Source organism: Scaptodrosophila lebanonensis, unplaced genomic scaffold, assembly GCF_003285725.1.
Source record: "Scaptodrosophila lebanonensis strain 11010-0011.00,11010-0021.00 unplaced genomic scaffold, SlebRS2 tig00000131-arrow-arrow-pilon, whole genome shotgun sequence".
Lineage (NCBI taxonomy): Eukaryota > Metazoa > Arthropoda > Insecta > Diptera > Drosophilidae > Scaptodrosophila > Scaptodrosophila lebanonensis.
The window spans coordinates 296,945-321,064 of NW_022060584.1; the positions used below are offsets into that span (position 1 = coordinate 296,945).

The 24,120-nt window shown below is 33.5% G+C and overlaps 1 long non-coding RNA gene across 2 annotated transcripts; it reads right to left on the bottom strand.

Annotated features, from left to right (window-relative positions):
- Positions 1-295: 295 nt before the first annotated feature.
- LOC115629046 lies at positions 296-16,950 on the bottom strand. 2 transcript variants are annotated; one of them, XR_003995862.1, is made up of 3 exons: positions 16,829-16,950; positions 15,675-15,916; positions 296-372 (listed from the first exon to the last, which is right to left on the bottom strand). It is a non-coding gene; the product is annotated as an uncharacterized LOC115629046 (long non-coding RNA). The 2 variants fall into 2 exon arrangements; XR_003995863.1 differs by having other exon boundaries at positions 15,675-15,911; positions 16,829-16,879.
- Positions 16,951-24,120: the final 7,170 nt, after the last annotated feature.

The window sequence follows — 24,120 nt, forward strand, 5'->3', positions numbered from 1 at the left end:
CTCGATTAAAGTTTACAAGAATGGAAGTGAATTTATCGAGTAGTAGAATAGCGAATGCTATGGAATGTCGCCGAATGTTTATCTAATTTTATTGTGTAAAGTCCGGAAACGAAATTAGGCCTGCAACATTTGTGAGTCTGTCATCTGCTCTAGTGGCTTATTTATAGTTCTTTTACTAAGTTACTAGAAACGTAAGTACTTGCAATTTTCTAAGAATTTGAGCTCGCAACGAAGTTACCCAGAATTGCAAACATCGCATATAAATGGTAAAATAATGTTTTTATTGTGTACTTACCTAGATAAGATAAGAGTGCTCCAATTTCTGCCAATTGTGTTTGCCACACTATGAGATAGGAAGGCCAGATTATGTGGCTGCAAGATTAGAACATTTCTCAGTAAGCCAGTAAGAACAATGTAAATTGTTAAGTCTGAATTACTTACTTAGAAAGAAAATTACTAAAACTATACTCTTTGGTGAATTCGCTTAGGGGTTTTCTGTTTGTTTATACAAATTCAAACAGAGTTCTATCGAAACGATCTTATTTAAAAAGAAAAATGTATGGCCGTCCTATCATCAACAATTATCAATATTCTGTTGAGTGCGTTTGAAGGGAAAACCTATTGGACTTCATGGAAAACACCTATTTTTTAATGACGCAATAAAACAAGTAGTATATGTAGAGTGTTTTATATTTCAATGCGGACTTGTAATCTTCCACACGCCTTAGGAGGGGCTAATAGTAGTACTTTGAAAAGTCGGATGAACGGAAAAGTTTCATTCTGAAATATAAATTACATTCCCACAAAGTGTTGTTTTTGATGATTGTTTTTTTTTTTCAAATGCGACATTACATCTAAATAAGATAAGAGAGACCCTCTATTTAATGAAATATATATACATATATATACTTGTATGATAATTTTTTAGTTCTGACCTAAAAATAAGACGAACTCAATCCAAGTTTCAATACGGATTTGATTTGAAATAAATTTGGTTTGATAACGAATTGTTTGGCTATATTTGCTGACGGAATATGTTAGAATAAGACTAAAGAGCTTAAGGTTTCGTAGACATTGAAGAGCAGGGTATCTTCTTCTGGTTTTTTGATTGACAACAAAGGTTTCGCTATTCTACATTCAATGCTCCAGTTATATAGGTTTTATTAATGTAATCCCTGTAGTATGGTTTCCGAGAGCTTAAAACAAGCCGCAGATTCTTTAAACATTGCAGCTAAAGTTGTCTTCTTCTGGTTTATTGATTGTCAACAAAGCTTTTCCATGTCTTTCTCCAATATTATCCTATTTTATCGTTTGCTCGTATTATGGTTTCCCTGAAGATAACTCAAGCATCGCTGGCCAACGTAAACAAAAGAGCTTTTACTTAAAAACTTTTCTACTACCCAGCCTATGATTAGCATTTGTGGATGATATTAGCATTAGGCTTTTGTTCCTGGACTATAGGAAGTGACAAACTGAATCAGCTTATCCAAGAATGAGTTCAACAACCCGCCGACTCGTCAAGTCATAAGCATTTTAAATATTCCTACACTGACGTATGAAACGAGTTTCAGCTTTGTCGGATTAAAAATATATGTATTTTACGAGAAATTTTCTTATAACTGTAAGAGCCTGGTCTCTTGAGCAGTCAATACATTTTAATAGTGCTGGCAGGCTACTGGAAAAAAAAACTCAAAATGAATGAAATAAAATGGCCCATTAGCGTATCCGCTTGGGTGTCATTGCTGTGCATTGTTGAATGATATGCCTTTGTAATTTGAACAATTGCCAGCTGCTGTGCACTTTCTGTGCTATAATCTGCCATATTTTCTATTATTATTTCGATTTGCATTAAAACTTGGCGCTGAGGCTTCGGCTTCGGCTTCGCAACATGCAACAAACGGCAAACTTTAATTCAAAACGTGCTGCTCGCACAGTTCGCACGGTAACTGACACCCCAAAGCCAACCGACCACTCGACCAATCAGCCATCCAGCCACCCAACCACCCAGCCACCCGACCACCCAGCCACCCATGCAGTCAACAAAGCATTCAAATTGACTTCCGTTGTGCTTTGAATCGAATTTGCCGAAGCGTTGGTTCAACAATGTTGTTCCTCTCCACTGCCTCTCCTCGCTGCACCAGCCATGACCGCTTCGGAGGCCCCACCATCCAGCCAATCCATCTAGAAGCTTCACAAGCTGCTCATCACACTTTTTGCTAATTATGTTTATGGCAACATTTTTTGACGATAAAGTTTTCCATGTCACGTAGTTTGTGAAAAAGTCATTATGATAATGGCAGACTGAAGATAGTTTGCGTTTCAGTTGCAGTTTCATCTGCTGATTATGTGGGTTTGTAACACAGCTAATGGAATCAGCTGTTGTTTGCAATAAAGGACTACCCCCACTTGGCATAGATAAGTACTTTTGTTTGCTTTCTGGTTTCAATTTTTTAGTAGCCTGTTAAAAGTTTGCTGATTAAAGTGCAAAGGAAAGTAAAGAAGAGCCAGTTCTTCTTAACATCCATTAGGGCTGCTAAATTATAGATGAAGACGCTCTACGTATCGATACTATCGAGCTTTAATTGTAAAAAGTATTAAGTATTAATTAAGGATTAACATCTTCTTGGCATATATATACACATCTGTTTGTTTGCTGGCTTAAGTTCAGGCTGTTTTGGTATCCAGCCAAATCTTTAAGATAAAGTTAAATGGAAAATAAAGAACTGTGAATACATCTTGATAATAGAAACACCCATTAGAAAAAGTATTATTCAAGCCAGCCCGACAGTGAAATACTCTGTAGCCAAACACAGAGTTACATTCGTCTGTATCACAAGAACAAAAATATTAGGAGTATCAGCGTACCAAGTTTGCTGAATGTGGGCTCAACCATCTTTGAAATCCAGGCGGTCATCCAGACAGACATGGCTGTATGGACTCGTCTCGTCTCGCTGCTTAAAAATATAAGTATATATACTATATGGTGTCGGAGAAACTGCCTCAATAACGAAATGGCAAAACGAAAAGACAAAAAAAAACTGGCAATAAGACGATGGTGGGCCTGCGCCTGTTAAGAACCATTGACGGATGATCTAGTGTTGTTTATTTCCTGCCCTACACAAGAATGTATAGACAATATGTTGCAAACCATATAATGAGGTCTCAGAATTATTTATATTATTTACACATAAACAAGTAACTATAATGTTTCCACATTAGCTTTTAAAATCCAGTTCTGCCTCCTTCGACATATAACTGGCACTCTAAGGCTTAATTTTCAACGCTTGAGTTCAAATAAAATTCTTTTGGGGTTCGTCGAATCAACATCGGCAACGAAGGTTATTTAATATAAAATTGAAGGTATCGACTAAATTGTACCCAACTTTTTGCAGAGTTTAGAAAGAATTTAACACCAACTTTAGTTTCCCAAAATCTTATTATTGCACAATCTATAAAAGCCAGAGAAATGGCACTTAAATAAACGTTAATTGTTTGTTAAACAAATTGAGAATTTTTATTGAATCAGGTGTTTATTCTTAATCAGTGCAGCAAATCAGGTGCTAAAATGATTTTTATTAAAAAACAGACAGGAATAAACTGAATGGAGAAAAGCCAAATCCATTATCACCTTTAAAGGGGCTGCATGCGTTGGACTTATTTATAACACAAATATCTTATTGACAATATCCAGGGAACGTATCGCGGTTCATTCAATCGAATTTGCTGCTAATTTCTGAAATTGAATTTGAAAACTCTAAACAATGCTTCCGTCTACGCATTAATGGCGGCATTTGCTATCAAATTGTTTCAGCCATATGCGTTGCGCACAATTCAATCAACCAGAAACCTTGCCATATGCCACATGCCACACGCGTGTTATGCCGCAGTCTATAACAACAAACAAGCATTCATACACGCACACACACATATGCATACAAACATGCAACATGCCTTCTCATCACGTGGGCGTGGCATCCCAGAAAGGTGTCAGCATATCCCACAAACAGGGGTACACTTGAAAAATAAAATAGAATGCAAACTAAGTCACGAATTTGTTGTCAATTAACATTAAGTTGCGCAAAAACGAATTATTAGACTATTGGAATATTAAATATTCACAAATAAACGGCAAGTGCAAAACATTTCAGTAAAGACATCAGTAAATACACCAAGGGCATCATATTTAAAGCATAAAAGAAAGCTTAAGTTTGGAAACTTCTGGTAGAACAATGGGTTGATTACCAATCAGTCAGTCAGTGAGTAGGGACAAACTTTTTATACCCTGTACCCAAAGGGTACAAGGGTATATTAGTTTTGTGCGAGTGTACATGGAACACACAGAAGGAGGCGTGGCAGACCCCACAAAGTATATATATTCTTGATCAGCATGACAAGCCGAGTCGATATAGTCATGTCCGTCTGTCTGTCTGTCAGACTGTCTGTCCGTCTGTCTGTCCGTCTGTCTGTCCGTCTGTCTGTATGAACGCAAGGATCTCAGAAAGTATAAGAGCTAGAATAACCAAACTTGGTATACAGATTCTCCTGATCCCGAGAAAGGACGATTTTAGTTAATTATTTAATTATTTAGTTAATTAATTAAATTAAATTTATTTATTTTTTGTGGGGTGGTACAGGGTATTTAAGAGTTGAGCCTGATCTCCTGATCCCGAGAAAGGACGATTTTAGTTAATTATTTAATTATTTAGTTAATTAATTAAATTAAATTTATTTATTTTTTGTGGGGTGGTACAGGGTATTTAACAGTTGAGCCTGCTCGACTTTAGCATCCCTTTCTTGTTATTTATTACTATTATATTTATTTATTTATTTATTTATTATTTATTTGTGCCAGTCAAATATATCTGCTTATAATACTATCATAAACCCTAGTTATTATATACATATTGGTTTTTACTCTAATAGTCCCTAATGGGCACTCTAGAATTTATTTAAAGTAATATATATTTCTTTTTTCGAAAACCTCTGCTAATATTACTAACTTATGAAGTTGTTGAAAAAAGAAACTTTAATGAACACGTAATGAAAATTGTCCAAAAACATTACTTATAATAGTCAGCACAAACTGTTTTATATACAGAGATATTTTAAAGTGCAGTTTGAAATCCAAGAATTGAATACTGAGAGAACAAACTGACTATATTTAATTTTTAATTTTTCAAAATTTCCATTAATACTTAAAGTCCCTTTGTTATTGCAAAAACCTCCATGGGTTTGCTTTTAGTAGCTAATGCCACAAACAAAACTCTAGGATAAGCGTCTGCTTGTTCTCTGTCCTTTACAAGTATATATGTTCTGGATGAATGTCTACTTTTTAAATCATAATTTTTTAAAATATCGACGCTATTGCCAATTCCCTTGGCTTGTTTTGTATCAATCGTAAGCATACATTCAACATCAAATGGCCAGTAAAAATGTTAGCACCTTTCAACGTTCATAAACTAATAAAGTTTATGATTAAAGTATTTATCAATTATTTTAAACATAAGCTTTGTTTCCATCTAATTTAAGATTGGAACACTTGTGTCTTTTTAAATTGTTTCAATAATTAATTACGAAAAACACGAAGCGGCAGCACCAATTAAGATTAGATTTTTAATAATTTTAAGTTCGTACAAAGCTAAAAAGGTGCGTACACTCAGAAACACACTAATAGAGTTCCCATTACAATAAATAAACTAAGAAAAATAAACATTTTGTTCTTACATATGATACTTTTTTTTTTTAAATAAAATTATCTTTTAAGAACAAATTCATATTAAAGAATAAATTTATTTAATAATAATTAGTTTGTTAAATAATTTGTTTCCGATTAATAAATTTACAAACTAACTTCAAGTAAAGCTAAATTAAATTTTAAAGACAATTTATTTATTACAGCTTTACTTCAAACTTAACAATTAAAGTCTATCACGTTTAGGAAACTATATTTTCCATTGACTCTGGGAGTACTAAAATATGATTTGAAACTTTAAATAAATATTTGATTTCCTTGCAAAGCGGTCATAGAGATTTGCTTTCATTTAATTTATTGTATTGAAAAGAACCATTTATAGACTTTTTATAAACTTTTAAATTTTATTTATAGACAATTGTATTATTTAAACATACTGGTCAGTATTTATATAGTAGAAAAAGAGAGAGGTTTCCAAGTTATGAGACTTCCAAGATTGCAGCAACTTGAAACATATTGTTTACTTCAAGGAATCGAATACATTCTACTATAAAGTACTACTGTTTATTCAAACCAATTCATAAGTGTTCAAGTTTTCTAATGGCATTCATTGAATTTGACCCTCTTTTCCTTTGGTTTATAGAAATAGTATAAAAGCTAAGACAAAACATATGGGTAAAATGGCTTTGAGCGCTAGATCGGAAGTGGAAGGGGTTTATCGGAAAAAAAAACATGAACTTGTCCTCTACAGCATTTAGGAGAACAGGCTGGCTAAATGTGTTGACTCTATCTATTAAACTTTGGGAGAACTAAAACTTCTTGCTATGCTTATCAAGAATAAATAGAGCTTTCTTTGAGGGGTATACCACGTGTTACAAAACTTCAAACAACTTCATAATACCTTTCTACTCTTTGGGTACAGCGTATACAAATTTGAAAACATTGGTTTAATATCAAAATAAACTGAATTTTCTCGCAGTGTAGGTGAAATACCTGCCTTTAATGCTATCTTTCGCTCTCCTGCCCTACACGGGCGTAATTGTTAGGCTCGAGCTGACAAAGAAAACATTTCACTTTGCCAACCTGCCTGCCAGCCTGCCAGCCTAGTTGTCTCTCTGTCTCTCTGTCTGTCTGTTTGTCTGTTTGTCAGCCTACCTTCGGGGCTTGAGGTTGCCATAACAATTGCGTGGCTGCCAACGGGCTGGCAACTAGGAAGACAACAAAGCGAGGCGTCATTGCTAATAAGGCTCAAAAGCGTTTAAGTCCATATATATAGCTGTTCTATCAAGCAGAACGTCAACAGAGGTCGGCCGGTCGGCCGGTCGGACGGTCTGAAGGGTGGCCGATGGTTGGGGGCAGCTGCGAGCTCAACTCACCCTCAAATGTATTAAAAATTTTATTAATTTAAAAGGATTTTGTTGTTTGCAGCTCCTTTTTTTCTGCTGCCTCCTGCTGATAAACTTAAAGACCACCTCCCACGCTGTTGTCCTTCATATGAATAACAAATGAAACGTTTGCAAAAAAAAAAAATGAATAAAATGAATAGAAACAGGGTAAGGGAAAATGCTCATTCGATCTTTTGGGAAAGCAGTGAAAAAACCCAGCAATGTGTGAAAATTCTTTATGAAAAAGGCAGAAAAGGAAAAGAAAATGACAAAACAAAGCGACGAATATGCCAAAGCAATTGATAGCTGACCAAGCAGGGAGTAAAGCACGCGCAATATTTACACACAATGCAGACCCAATTTATCCTAATCCCGAATGCCCCTCATCCCCTCAGCCCCCACCCCCACCCCCTCGTCTTAACGCCAAGTTAAACTTTTACAAATGGCTGATTTTGAGTTAGGAATGAAAAGCCGTAGAGGAGGAGGTGGGACGAAGGTGAAGCAAACGAAACGAAAACAAAATGCACAAAATGCTTATTTGCGGTTAACCGCAAAACTGTAAACTAATGCAAGGGGGTGAGCGAGGGGGGTGGAGAAGGTCGGGGGGATGTTGCCTGCGGCCATGTTGACAACTGATTTGTCAGGTTTTTGAAACCTGGATAGCTTATTGCTGGATTGGTGGTGTTGGTGGTGCTGGCTGCACGAAAAGGGTTTGAGTTTCATTTCTGTTATTCTTTTTTCAAATTTATTTGCCCATGTGTGTGTGTGTGTGTGTGTGTGGTTCGTACATAGTTTAATTTGATTAATTGAAGTGTGAAGTGCATTGTTGTTACAAATTCGGCGCTAATTAATTGCTCAAAGGTCAAAAGTGAAGGCTTGAATGTGGATTTTCAGTAACATAGTCGTAGTTGGGGTCAGACTGGCAGCCAACTTGTCAAGTGCCAGGCTTTGGCGTTGATTTATTTTATGGGATTAAATACTTAGCTTTGCAGCTCCTGTGTTTGAGTAATTTAATAAGTACAAGTTGGCAGCTGGATATAAATATAAGCAAGGCTAGTGCAAAGCTTGATTGACATTTTGATAAAGGATTGAGGACTTAGCATAGAATAGGGAAATGTGTATGATAAGGATAAAGCAAAATTAATTCAATATTGCAGCCCAATAGGGTCATTTGCTGGTTGTAAATTTGTAAATATGGAGTGGTGTTAATTAATAAATAAAACTTTAAATAAGTAGTTTTTCAGGATTAATGCAAATTATTCAATACTCTTTCCTATACTGTAAAGCACCTCTACTATACTTCTGCGGAATGGTACAGGAATAATTCAGAAAACTAAGTACCCACGGATTACATTCTATGTAGACTAGATTTTCCTAAGAATATAATATAAATATTTTCTTTAGAAAATAAGCTTAATGGGGTTTGAAAAATAATTATATTTTAAAATTTACATTTAAAACAACAAAATCCACGAAACATATTCCATAGAATAGGGTCGTCCCTGATATACCCGACCGACCTTAAAACTTAAACACCACTGATTAGCCAAAAAGAAATTTTAGCTAAATCGACATTGAAAACCATCGAGCGTCTTAACTGCGAACGCCACTTCTTTATTGATGAGAAATCTTTTAGCAGCGAGCAATTTCTTCACAAAATGGTTGGGGATTGATTTTATTGAACCGGGTGCCTGAGGAAGAAACTTGATGTTTAAAATGACTCTTTTTTTCGCCAAACACACTTTGCTGGATGCAGTTAAGAGTATACAACCCAAGTATGAAATCGATTGGTTGAACATTAAAAATGTTGCCCCATTTGGAAGTCAAATTTTTTAATTCTTAATTATTTAATAGTGGCAAGTTTGAGTTAGAATGCAAACAGATCGAAATTACTGCACATATTTAAAACAATATTCAAATTACATTAATCCATTGAGTGAATAAAATAAATCAATAAAACAGACTCTGCTTAAAACAAAAAAAAATACGATCATTACAAGTCCATATAACGCCGCCATTTTTCCTTTATAAGACCCTGTTATCAGGTATTAATGAAATGAAATGAAATTATGCTTATCAGAAAGTTTTAATTTGAAAATTTAAATAAGGTTTAGGTCTATAGCAAATTCCTAACATTATTAAAGCCAACTTCATTAAAAGTGTTCGAAGAACTTTTGCTCCCAAGCGTCCTTAAATTGTTTGGCAAAACTTTTCGCTGCCAAGCATCATAGACTCGCGTCAATTACAAGCAGCAAGCTTATTAAAAAATTTTCAACAAAAAAAAGACAACAGCAAACAAATGAACAGCAACAAAAACTTGGGCAGGAATTCAAATTAATGCGGCTGTTAAGTTCTTCGGACAGGCGAACACGAAAGCCGCCTATCTGAGGTCTGACCCCTCCCGAACCACGGCGTTGCCATGACCATAGAGTGTAAATATTGTAGTTTTGGTTTGGGTCTTGGGGTGGTGGTTACCAGGCAACTTTTCTCTATGGGTCAGGTCAACGTTTGCTGTTTGCTGCCACTTACGACTTGAAGTGGCGGGCCGGGTTGATTTATGGCGCCGTTAACTTGTCTACCATTAGCAGTTGAATAATTAATAATTTTTGTTTTTTTTTTCTTAAAATTGAGCAATTAACATAAAGCACAGAATCAGCGAATGAAGCAGCTTGTAAGTACGTATGTGCTGACAGATGTATGCAGTTGTTTGGATTAGCGATGTAAACAACGGTACATCGATGTATCGCTTTACAACCAAGCGATTGTTTTCTATTTTAACTAGAAGTTTCGATACAAATTGATCGATTCTTGTTATACTTCTAGCAACGGATTTTTAAACAATGATGAGTAACAAATCTAAAGCCAACACAACTGCTGAAGGCCAGTTGCTTATTAATTTCAGATCACCAGATCTTACACAACATATGGCTGTGAGGTTTGGAGCTACGCAAGCAGCGGCAACATTGATCTCTGGAGCACTAGGTTATATCCGAAACAATGACATCCATTGATATTTGAAAATTTCAGCAGTAAAAAGCGAGTTTATGTAAACTCTGGAAAACTCTTACGCATCCCAATTCATAAGACAAGTAAAATCTGTAGTTACATGAGACTACCTGTCAGCACAAATGCAAAATCATTAGGGCAGTTAAGCAAAATACTTTAAAATAACAAGCTACTGAGTATATATGAAGATTCAATGAATAATTTTTTAATTTCACAACAAAAACTCTGAAGCAGCTGAGCAACAAGATTTTTGGCTTTGAATTCTCCATTTGCCAGCCGTCTGATTCACTGGTTAGATGGCCTGGCTTTTAGCCTTCAATCCTCACACGGAGAAGCCTTGATCTCTGCTTGGCTTACCCAGATTTTAGTTCTTGTTTGGATTTTAAAATAATATTTTTGTATGGTACAAATATTTACACAACATTACGCCATTATATGTCATAGAGAAGTGACTCATTAGTTTAGTTTATGTAAGAATTAGTTTAACTTTTCAGGTATTGAAATCGTAAATACTCTAGTTGGAGCTTAATAATTATTCCTTAACTCTAATTTCATTCATGATTTTATTAACGTAAATTATATTGAGTCGTCGTAAAATTATCATTACGTAAAATCTGCAATTTAGTATGAAAAATCATTGTATCGATTAATCTAACATAAGTAGATTGATCGATAATGGTTGGAACGAAGATCGATGAATTTAGCTTTTCGGATCAATGTTGATGTACATCGATGTCTCTTTATCAAAAATCGATACATGGTCGATGCATCGCAAAAAAAACTTCGATGCATCGATGTTTTAAAAAATTAACTTTCCATAGAAAAAAAAACGATTATTAGGGAGAAAATCAACAGCGATGTTTGAAATAAAAAATGTTTATATATCAAGAGAGACTGTCATAGTATTATACTTAATGTTGTTAATCAAAAAAGTACTCGGAATATTGACTTTTGATTACTTGTATGGCTTACTTAAAAAAACCGATTATATACAGTTTTAACACCTATTAAGCATATTAAGTGTAAAATAATATACGAAAAAAAGATCAAATAAAAACTAAAATGTATATTACAAAATACACATTTTAATGAAAACATCAAATAATTTATAATACAAATATACCTTCTTCGGTTAACCACACAAAGAAATATGACTAACCTTCGGAAAAGATCGATGCATCGTGGAAAAAACATCGTCGATGCTCGATACATCGATGTTTTTTTACATGGACCGACGGATCATTTCGCACTTACATCACTAGCTTGAACATACGAGAAGTGCCATAATTATATACTCGTGTAACAAAAGGCGGCATGCTAATGTTTACATGCACTCAAAAAATGAGGCAATAAAGTGCTAATTTAAATCAACAATTTGTTGCAGCTGTGGATCTAGTGTTAAGTCTCTTGACCATATTGCATGCAAAATATCAAAATATTGATAAAATTCTAAATTCTAATTTGCGAGGAGAATTGTGAACTAAAATGTAGTGACCAAAATGTCTATTTCATTAAACTAAATATTTATCGTCAAGGAACCGAACTCGATAACTTATTAAAGCCTATGAAACTTCCGGCCGAATTCCGCTCCATATACGCATTAAACATATATGTATGCAGTGTTATTATCGGTCTCCGATTGTTCATTTTTTAATATTTTTTCTCTACATACAAATTGTGCCGCCTTTGAGTCGGTTATCAGCTTTAAAGCGTATCGTTTGGCGCAGTTTACGATTCTCCACGATGACGTCGAGGATTAAAGCAGCAACAACAATTCGACTGCAATGCGTCGGTAAAACGAGCTCTCGAGGCGGCTGTGTTGACATTTTGGTCTTATCACATGGATTGGCGACTATTTGACTGGGTCGGCTATCTAAGGCCCCCATATTCACGTGCTTAGCAAATATTTGTCACATCAATCAGCTGCCTGTCTCCGCTGTTTATAAGACATGTTTCTTATGTGTTTTCTTTCCTTTTATGAACTACGTCAATATCTATTTTTGAAACGAGGAGCATGCGCGCATAAATTAATTCTGTTGCCATTTAGCTGAATATTCTTGAGAACATTCTGTTGTTGGCGTGAATATAAAATACAATATCGCAACAGTAAATGTAAATTTATGACATTTCTAAAAAAAAAATTACTTAACACATTAATTTTTAATGCTTCCACAAATGTTTGGGCTAATTTAACTAGCAATGACAAATGCCTATAAATAAAATGTCAAGTGGTCTCAAAATTAATGAGTTGCGAAGATAAAGATTGTCAGCACTCAACAACTAAAATATTAATCAAAAGCCAGTTTAGTGAAAATCAAAAAGAGAATATAGTTCTGGATATTGAAACGTAAAACTGAGAGCGCAGAACTTGCAACGCATCGTTTCAATGGCCACTATTTTTATAGAAAATGCAACCCACCAGTGGTAAAAAAGGCTAAAAGTGATGTGCCTAGAAAAAATGACATGTAACATTGACATTTAAATAAATACTTTGAAAAGCGTACTTATTAAGGAAAACCCAAAGTCAGAAGACAATTCAATCCAAATATATTACTCCTTTTGGGCGAAATCTTTCCAAAACTTTATATTAGTCTCCAAGGTGTTTGCAAATTTAAGCCGTCTATTTTAAATATAAGTTCTACAGCAAATTATTGCAATAGCAAGCAATATTATAGAAAACTCCACACATCATTGGTGAAAAAATGTGGCTAAGAGTTGTAATCAACTTTTAAGAGCAATATTCATTTTCAAAACAAGCTCAGTAAAAATTTCTAAACTTTTTTTTGGTTGGTAATCGTTTCAATAGGCACTAATAATATATAAAATTCAAGCCACCAGTTCTACGGTGCTAATAGTTTTAATATGCTTTTATAAATTGAGTTCTTTTAATGATAAGTAAATAAATACTATTTCAAAACGTGTGTAGCAAATTTCGAGTAAAATGCAATAGAAAGAGTAGAGAGAAGAGATTATACAAAGTTGCTTTCATCAATGCACCCGCATATTTTAGCTAAAGAAGCCACCAAATTAGAAGAAAATTAAACCACTTGTGAATTGTTTCTATAAAAGATCGAGCTGCTATCCTTTGCCACTTTTTAACCAGGATTTGTCTTCACTGTGGGCCTATTTTTCTATCAATTCTCATTCTATCTTCACTGTATTCAGCTGCCTTTTTCTAATCAGCGATTGAAAACAACACAGATAAGTGCCGAAATTTAAAAACTTATATGTATCTGCTGATAATGGCAACTGAATAAAAATTAATGAAGGACGGAACTGCGGGTCGTTGTTTCTAATCGATAATTATAGGGTTCTCTACTTGATTATATATTTTAATTTAAAAATTGTTATCATCTTTATTACAAAACATTTCAAGTTCCATTTATCCTTCAATGTTCCACAAGGCCACAATTACAATTCAAAGTACTTCATGCACTCGTAACCAATGTTTCTAATTCATTATGCAAGAAAAATTGAATACAGCTGATAATGAACATGCGCCGTCCGATGAATGAAACCAATGTACGTATTGAATTACAATAAATAACTAATATTTTTTTTATGGTAATAACAATAATTATGGCAAACGCAGCAACTATTGTCAGCAATTTGTGAATATTGCAATCAAAATGGAAACAAAGTCACGAACTGTGTTCTGCCAAGTGTGGCAAAGAGGGCAACCTTGAGGGGCATGGGGCAGGAAATGGCAAACACTGCACTGCAGCGTAGTTGTGTTGGCAAGACGACGAACAGATTGTGTTTACCAGATTCCCACAGCCTTTGCAGGTATAGTAAATAAGTCTAAGTCATAGTAAACAAATCAGTTTTATCTCACAATGAAGGGAGTACAAAATATCAGCACAAGATAATCAGCGGAACAATTATGTAACTTATTTTTATCAACCAGAAAGCAATCAAAATATCAGCATGCGAGAGATATAATCTATATGTACAATTGGGCTGGCTTATTTTATCAACCAGTTAGAGCTTGGAAAAACCTACATATGAAAAGACAGATAACTTTGGTATGGAAAACCCCAATAAGTGTTTTATATTTTGTGCCTAAAATGTTTTTGTGGGCGTTTGGGTATTCTACTTGGATTTCTCCCATCTTGTGATTTATTTTTTCATTAGTATATAACTTGATTAAATACCGACGTTTTTATCAATTCTAACATTCTGAATGGCGAATTCTGTCAACAAGTCGGAAGAGATATTAGATATTCATGTGAATTACTCGATTTTTTATATTTCGGCTTTATTAAATATTTGTCAGCATTCAATAAAATAAATTGAATACAAATTTCGTACTTCAATTGAAATTGATTGACAAGTTAAAACGTCGGTATTATCCACAACAATTTGAAACGTCATTTAAAGTAACAGGTTAGTGTTATATTACACTAATAAGCACGTTAAGCATACAACACTTCATCATTATTCAAATAAAATCAGTAAAGCAATAAGTAAATTGATCGGAAACTAAATTTGGCATTTAATTTAACGCAAAAAGCTTGTCTTTTTTGTTAAATACAAAATAATTGCAGCATAAAATCAAACAAAAAAATTGATTTCTTTCATTCATCTCTGGGTTATTGCTCACTATCTGGCGCCATTTAAAGTAACAGGTTAGTGTTATGTTACACACCCAATTAACATTTTTAACAACAAAACATAATTCAAATAAATTCTATTTACTTTAAGAAGTTAAATACTAATGGTTGGCTATAAAACTGTGGAAACAGCTAGAGGTGCCAAAATTGGAGTTCAACTGACGGAATATAAATATTACTTTTGAAAATTTCGAATACAATGTATGTATATAAATATTGTACAAAATAATTATATAACAATAAACTAGAGATAACAATATATTGTAATGCCGTTTCCTAAACAAAAAATGTGTCTCCTTAGTTAATTTTTCGCACCCTGGCGCCACCCGCAGTAAGATGTTAATGCTATTTCACACCCAATTAACATTGTTTACAGCTTATAACAGACATTTGAAATAGTTTCAAAATCGAAAGTTATAACAGCTTATGCACACTATCGAGCAAGCTGTAATCAAGTTAGCAACAACAACAACATATAGGCCATTACAGTAAAGTTTTCACTCCCCCTCCCTTTCGACGCTAAACATATCAAAACAGCAAGTAAATTGTACTTTAAACAACATTTAACACCCGGAAATAAACAAATACATACAGTAGCAGTAACAGTAACAGCAGCGGCAACAGAAATAGCAACAACTATAACAATGCAAGCAAATCAAGAGCAACCGGACGGGCGGGCGACAAGAGTCAGTGAATGGTGAATGAAATTTTTGGGCGCGATAAACGAGAGCGAAGCATAAAAACAACAACAAATCATGTAAGAAAGTGGCGACGGATAGCACAAAAGGAAGAGAGAATAAGTGTGGGAGGTGCTGGTGGAGGGGGAGAAAGAGTAAGATAAAAGGCCAAATTAACAGTGGCCGCCGCAACGAAATAACCTGCACAATAACGGCACTTCCACACACAAAATCATAAATAAAAGCTTTAAAAATATATACATACATATGTATACGTATGTACATGTGTATTGAAACTTACATCACACAAACACAATCGCAGCTGTAGTTGTAGCCAGAAACAGTAACAGTAGCAATAACAACAACAACAACAGCAGCAATTGCGGCAAATGGTAAAATAATGCAACTTGTTTGTTGTTGTTGCTGTTGTTGTGGTTGGTAAATGTTGTTGTAGCCTTGTCGACGACGCCACGGCCTGGGCGCTCCAATTTTCGTTGTAAATTTGATTTATTTTGGGTTGAAATTTTTTTCGATTTAGCTGCTCTTTTTTGCATTTAGCGAGGGGTTATAAAAAAGAAATTAATGGAAAAGAACGAAAAAAAAACGGGCACAGCGGCCTAAATTGACGCGACAAGAGGCAGACTTGTATTGAATTTGGCGTTCTTGTTGTTGTTGTTGTTGTGGAGCATACGGGAGCTCCATGAATGAAACCGGGCGTTAAATGTGCGCGATTAAAACACAAAAGGCGTGACGCGAACGCGACCGACCTGAAGAAACGAGTTTTCTGTTTTTGTAAAAGATAAAAATGTAAGATGTCGACGGACCGGACAGCAGCATCAGCAGCGGCGGCGGCGGCGACGGCGACGGCAGCAGCAGCAGCAGCAGCAATGGGCGAGTGTGGGGCTTAAACACCGAAATGTAAAAAGCATAACATTTCAAAATTTACAAAAACAAATATACACGCACATGCACACAAATACAGTAACAAAGAGACAGACTCATACTCAGTGGAGAGAGTGCCAGCAGCTGATTTTTCGGGTCGGGAAACAAAATTTAACTATTTACAACAAATATACTCGTATATGGAACATATAAGGAATTGTTGCCGATGCTAAATTTAATTGCTTTTTTTATGCAGGTGACACACACACACACACACACACAGCCACACACTCAGTGGAGAGAGCGCCAGCAGCTGATTTTTCGGGTCGTGCAACAAAACTTATCATTTTGGTGCAACAACAAATATGCATGATATTGTTGCTGTTTCTATTTAGGCGACACACACAAACTAACAATCATACACATACAGCCATACAGACAGGTATGCAGAGCAGCCGCACGCTTTGTATTTTTTACATTTGTTTTTATATTTCACTTGTTTTGCTGCTGCCGCTGCGGTTGCCTTTGCATTTAGCTTATTTATTGCATTTTGAACGCTTTAATTTTACACACCTTGATACACTAACACACACGAACACGCAACGTTGTGTTTGTTGTTATGCTTTTTCTTAATTTTGCGCAAATTTCATTTTGTTTTCTAATTTTTCTGCATTATTCCGCAGACACTACCAACCGTCTGGTTCGAAAGCAATTTAACACAAAGAGCGAACTGTGTATTATATTAAAGGCACGAAATGGAGTCCACACGTGTGGATGCGCAACTCAGCCACGATTGTTGCTACCTCGCTCACTCTACAGACCGGCATGTAAGCACTTTGAATGCGTTCTCTGTTACGCCGCTCATTTAAAAGTGAATTAAGAGAGCGCTAAATGATTGCAATCCACAACATTTCAAGAGAAACACAAAGCAAGCGGCATTTCTTTGATTTAAATAAAACAATTTTGATTAATGATAATAATGTAATGAAACATTTGTATTACCTATTTAATGAAAACTTGTTCTTTTTTATAAATTACTATTGAATTAAATTTTCTTCGCGATTAACAAATTATTTTATATATACATATAAACGTCGATTAATACAATCATTTGATATACAAGTATTAAAGTAAATAAATAAATGGGTAATGACACAAATTTGTAAATTTAATTAAATATGATAAGTAGGGCTGCGTTTCAAAAACTTTTTATTTAGTTAACATAATATTCGTTCTATTTATGCTACACCCTACCTTCCAAGAATAATACATAGAATTAGTTTACAACTTAATTGTTTTATTGAAATTTGATTTATAAAAAAAAACATTTTAAATTAATATGAAATAAACAAATTGAATCTAAGAGTAAACTCTCTTAAATTAAATTTCACAAAAGGAATAACTACTGTAACTCTTAAGCACCATTAATAGTGTTGCCAATTGACTACAGCTTGAATTCACAGCTGTTCGCGCCTAACATACTCGCTAGATGGCGATTTGAATTTTTTGAATTTATATTGCATGCTCTGTTAAGTGTATGTTAATTAAATAAATAAAATAAAACAAATTTATGATTTGATATGGGAACAAAACTATGATATTGTATTTAAATCAATCAAGTGATTAATTAATACCATTATCAATTTTTTGCGGCTTAAGTCTGCAATGATTTCAAATTTTCAAAATTTTATTTGAGGTTCTTAAATCTAATTATGTTTTTAAACTTGAACAAATTCAAAGTGAATTGAAAAATTAGACACTTAGAAAAATAGAATTTAATTTAATTTCCTACTGAAAATAAAACTGTGTCTAAAATTAATTGTTTAAATTATCATTATTTTCATTAGCTTGTAAAGGCAAAGCAAATATTGAGATTGAAGTCTTTAAATTATCATTATTTTCCTCGATTTTTAAAAGCAATAGAGTTAATTAATAAATGCGTGTTCTCTGGCTGTGTTTGCTGCTCTGTTTTGAACAGTTGCCGATAAATTCAAGTCAGTTTGCAAACTTTTGAACGCGCAACTGCCTGCTCCTGGTAATTCGTCTTGCTCCGAATTGTAATGGCTGCACAATTTTCAATGTTTTCAATGTTTTCTGCGTGCAAACAGCCAGCAATTGGCCAACAATCGGAAGAAGAAACCTGCCAAACGCTTCACCGGCCAACAGCCAACAATTACAACATCAATCAAATGACTTTAAACGGCCGCACAACGACGCTCGCAAAATTCCACAACGTCTAATTGAACATAATAAGCAGCAAAGCTACTCCTTTTTCTGACACGGCACACCAATATCCGCGCACACACATCTCGGCCCGTGTGTGAGTACACTGGGAGAAAAATTCGACATTGCAGGGAATGTTGCATTTAAAATATCTTCTAATTCGTAGTTTTGAAACCAGGAATCTCCCAGGATTTCCCTCTATGTTTTGATAGTTTTACCTGTGGAGAAAATTAGTGAGCTGTTCTGGGTTTCTTAAAAGGTACCTGAATTTGTATTCCTTATCTATTATCTCACATCTCCTCGTTTGTTTCTTTTCAAGATTGATGAGCAGAACTTTAAAATTAATGAATAACCTGAACATGTTAAGTATTTAAAAGTTCAAGAAACACCTTCTATGACAGACTTACGATCTTTCCTTAAGAACTTCATTTATAATCCCAAAAATCCAAAATCCAAAAATCCATTTCAAAAATATTAACATAATATATCTGGGCCTAATCTTTACTTTTGCCTAAGCAAAGCTGTTTACCACAAAATAATTTTGTATTAAATATGATTGCGACTTAAAAATATTTATTTATTAGTTCCAGTTCCGAAAACCGAAAAATTTAATGTCTTTGCTGTGTTGGCTTGAATGAGATATCTTATGAATTCTGGAGAAGCTGCCGATATAAGGTATGGATCAAATCATTTGTTACTTACCAGCTCTGACTTCCTAGAAGATCTTACTGATACAACAAAACTGGAGATCGTAAAGTTAGCCAACTTCATTAGCAGTTCCGGATGGTCGAAGCCAAATCCCTAAAGCCAAAGAGAACTAAGTAACCTGATTGGCCCGAGTGAAGGGACGTTTAAGCCGCTTCAGCCATATCTAAATAGTCTCTAAGCCAGTTTCAGTTCAATAATTTGTTGTATTCCGATTTATTTATATAGAGTTATAGGACTTCAAGCTATAACCCAACAATTCAAATCGGTTATAAAAGTAACTTAAAAATCGAGCTCAAATCACATTCAAAATGTTGCATCTAAAATGTATTTCACTAGCTATTGACTATGCTTTTTCTCTCAGTGTATGCATCATTAATTCAAATCATCAGCTTGCGTGTGTGTGTGTGCTTGTGTGTTTGTATGCTGGAAACAATCAATCAATCGTTCAGCAAACTTTTTTGCAACCTAACATTTCAATTGCAGGCAAAGTTTCCTCCGAGCATGCAAATTCTTAGCCGTTTGGCGATGGAGTTGGACGGAGGCGGGGGAGCGGAGTGGAGTTGAGTGGAGCTGATGACTAGTTAGCCAACGTCTGTTGACTGAAATGCTAAATATAATGACTCCAATGTGCGGCTATTTAGCAAAATGGTTATGTTTTTTAATGACGGAACAGCTGCAGGCGATGCCAAAGAAAGCTGTGTGGGGAAGAACATAATGTTTATTCATTAAGAAAGATTTGATTTGGAATTGGAATGGAAATTGGGGGCAGAATAGAGACCAGAGTTGCACAGATTTTTCAAAAGAATCAAGAATCGCTATTTGCAATTCGCGAATCAATTCGTTTTAAAACAAGACTTACGTGATAACAAATTATTTTGTAACAGCAACATAATACTCGCCCAATAGTGCCCAATAATTCTCTATTAAATAGGGTGCTTGTAGTGCCGTACCTAAAACTGTATTAAGTGTGGACCTCCCATAATAGCTAAGTGATATGTTATGGCCAAGATTGCAGGCCGATTTATTATCATTGTTGCGATTTGTAATTATCGGAAAAAATGATTGGAAAAACAAATTTCCAAATACAGTCTCTAAATCCGGCTCGAACAAGTAAAATAATGAGATCACAACTTCAATTACTGAATTGAAAAACTTAACTAATTTTGTTTTTCAAAATTCAAAACTTATACCAAACATTCATTTCTTATTAGTCCGTTGATACCTTCTTAAGGTTGTCGATGATAGCAATTACAGAATATTTTAAAATATTATGTGACACATTCATTTAGTTCTTAGGGAGTGTCTTTGAAAACTTCACATTCACGATTGGATACAATTAAATCTCCTAGTCTATATACTTACTATATGTACTTATTTAAACAATCAACCAAATAAACAAGTTTTCTACAGGAAAGGGAAGTTCAATTTGTGCTACAAGTAAGTAATTTTATAAATAATATAAGAATACCATTATTTCTTATTTTCAACAATCAATAATACTTGTAAAAGCAAGCAATTACAATGTTTGAAAGAACGAATAATATTTCCGAACTATTTTTCGTTCTTTCAAACATTGTAATTGTCATTATGTCCTAAAGAGATTCAATTATCTTTCCATCTCCAATCCTAAATTTTTGAATAGCTTCCGCACACATTTCTTTCTGGCTATTGATTACCATTTTAATGTGCTTTCTAAAATAATTAAACATACTTGTAAAAATCAGCTTTAAATCAATCTAATTCTCGTACAGCAAAGACCGATAAGTAACTTTTTATTCCGCGTATCCGAAGGGCGTCCCTGTATTTGTTTTCTGTAAAGTTGTCACAGAGAAGAATGAGAAGCATCTCCGATTCCATAAAGTATATATATTTTCAATCAACATGGGGAGGTGATTTTTGTCTGTCTGGATGAACGCCTCGATTTCGAAAACGACTTACCAAACTTGTTATGCAGACTCTCCTAATATGCAGGAAACACGAATTTATTTTATTTTTTTGATGTTGGCTTTTCTTCAGTACATTGGAAACGCTTTAAATTTTTCCTAAAGCAGAGTCGGAAACAAAATCAAGCATCATTTTAGGATACTTCTAGCCCTCTGCTCCTGTTGTCTACTTAAAAAATGCTTAACCAGCCAGGTTTTAAAAATTTCATGTTTCAGGAAGTCTCTCTTTGATGCAGAAATATGTTTTGTAAAAGAAATTAGGAATTAGGTGGTATGCTGGGTAAAAGCAAGTTAATTAATAATTGCTGATCTTTTCTTCCATTATCTTTTCAATATTCAAGAGAATGGAGTCAATTTTATGAGCTACTTATCGCCTTTATTTGGGAACGCTTATTATTCTTGGATCGAATTTAAAGGGTATAATGATTTTATTATAAATATTACGATAAAATCAATCTTGAGAAAGCTTGGAGAATGCTATTCTTGCATCGAATAGGGCTCAAATATCAAGCCCACTATAGTACTGTGCTTACGTGAATGAAGTCTAGTTTGGGATCAAATCAGAATAACTGAACCAATATCCTTTTGTGAATGATTCACACAGCAATTACTTGATTCAAACAAAAATCTGACAATGATAAACACTTGGCATGTGTAAAAATTATAATTCAATTGCCATGCATGGATGAAATGGAACAAACAGATTGAAATAGAAATTGACACGCACAAAGAATGTTAGATTAATGCAATTTTTAATCAGCTATATACATTTTTAAGTGGCCTCTTTAATGAACAAATTTGATTTTAATTGATTTAGATTTATTTGTTCACGTTCTATGCTTCTAAGTTAACATTTGGACTTCCGATTCGTGTGCCTCAAATTGTTAGTTCGATGTTGGTTTTATTTTTAAATATATAGTATATTGTAACAGACTTTGGAAATGTGCATTCTATAGCTCCCCAAGTACTAGGAATCCGCCCATAAAGGAGCACAAATCCAAAGAACAGAGACTTTGCAAATTTCTCTTGTATGATTAACCACCACCGGGTCGGAAGCGTTAATTAGATATTATTTTAATTTGATTAGAGTTCTCTCTTAGTTCTCTCAGGCTTTTCTAGCTTATAAGATAAATAAAGAAATAAAGAAATAAAGAAAAAAAGAAATAAGGAATAAAAAAATAAAGAAATAAAGAAATAAAGAAATAAAGAAATAAAAAAACAAAGAAATAAAGAAATAAAGAAATAAAGAAACAAAGAAACAAAGAAATAAATAAATAAATAAATAAATAAATAAAGAAATAAAGAAATAAAGAAATAAGAAATACAGAAATACAGAAATAAATAAATAAATAAATAACTAAATAAATAAAGAAATAAAGAATAAGAATAAGAAATAAAGAAATAAAGAAAAAAAGAAATAAAGAAATAAAGAAATAAAGAAATAAAGAAAAAAGAAATAAAGAAATAAAGAAATAAAGAAATAAAGAATAAAGAAATAAAGAAATAAAGAAATAAAGAATAAAGAAATAAAGAAATAAATAAATAAATAAATAAATAAATAAATAAATAAAGAAATAAAGAAATAAAGAAATAAATAAAGAAATAAATAAATAAATAAATAAATAAATAAAGAAATAAGAAATAAAGAAATAAAGAAATAAAGAAATAAAGAAATAAAGAAATAAAGAAATAAAGAAATAAAGAAATAAAGAAATAAAGAAATAAAGAAATAAAGAAATAAAGAAATAAAGAAATAAAGATAAAGAAATAAAGAAATAAATAAAGAAATAAAGAAATAAAGAAATAAAGAAATAAAGAAATAAAGAAATAAATAAATAAATAAATAAATAAATAAATAAATAAATAAATAAATAAATAAATAAATAAAGAAATAAAGAAATAAATAAAGAAATAAAGAAATAAAGAAATATAGAAATAAAGAAACAAAGAAATAAAGAAATAAAGAAATAAAGAAATAAAGAAATAAAGAAATAAAGAAATAAAGAAATAAAGAAATAAAGAAATAAAGAAATAAAGGAATAAAGAAATAAAGAAATAAAGAAATAAAGAAATAAAGAAATAAAGAAATAAAGAAATAAAGAAATAAAGAAATAAAGAAATAAAGAAATAAAGAAATAAAGAAATAAAGAAATAAAGAAATAAAGAAATAAAGAAATAAAGAAATAAAGAAATAAAGAAATAAATAAATAAATAAATAAATAAATAAATAAATAAATAAATAAATAAATAAACAAATAAATAAATAAATAAATACATAAAACAAAATGCCACTGCATTGCAGTTCGGATTACACTAAGAACTAATTTCATTGAAACGTGTTTACAAATTGAAAAGCAGCCACGAATTGTAATTATTTGAATTGTCAATTTAGTCAGCAATTCCCAAAAACACGTTCCATTTGGCTGTTGCGATTAATTATCATTAAAACAAATTCGAATTCTCATTTACATTTCAGCCTCAAACATCCCCTGCCCCAAGGCCACAAAATATTGCCGCCAGCTGGCAGCATTTGTTGGGCCAATGGATGACAATGCCAAGGTCATTAACACAACGGCACGCAGAACGAACGAATGAATGAATGAATGAAAGAAGGAAGGAAAGAAGGAAGGAATGAATGAAAAATCGCAACAATTTTGATAAAGTTTTGTTGCACAGTTTTGAGGCAATTGCCGCGCAATTAGAGGAAACGCCAACTGATGCCCACAATTTCAATTAAAGCCATCTGAGGACGACCCTGGAGGGCACCTGGTGGCAATTAATTTGGCCAGAATGCCTGCAAAGGAAAGGGCCGACGCCACATTAAACAGAATGGGGGCGTGGCACCAAGCAGGTGGGCGGTTGATATTCGTATTTCGAGTATTTTTAGACGTGTTGTGTTTGGCTTTTTCCGTCTCTCCCTCCCCCTCTTCCAAGTTGTCTGACATAAACATTACGAGTGGGGCCTGTGCACACACATAGATGAGGGGATGG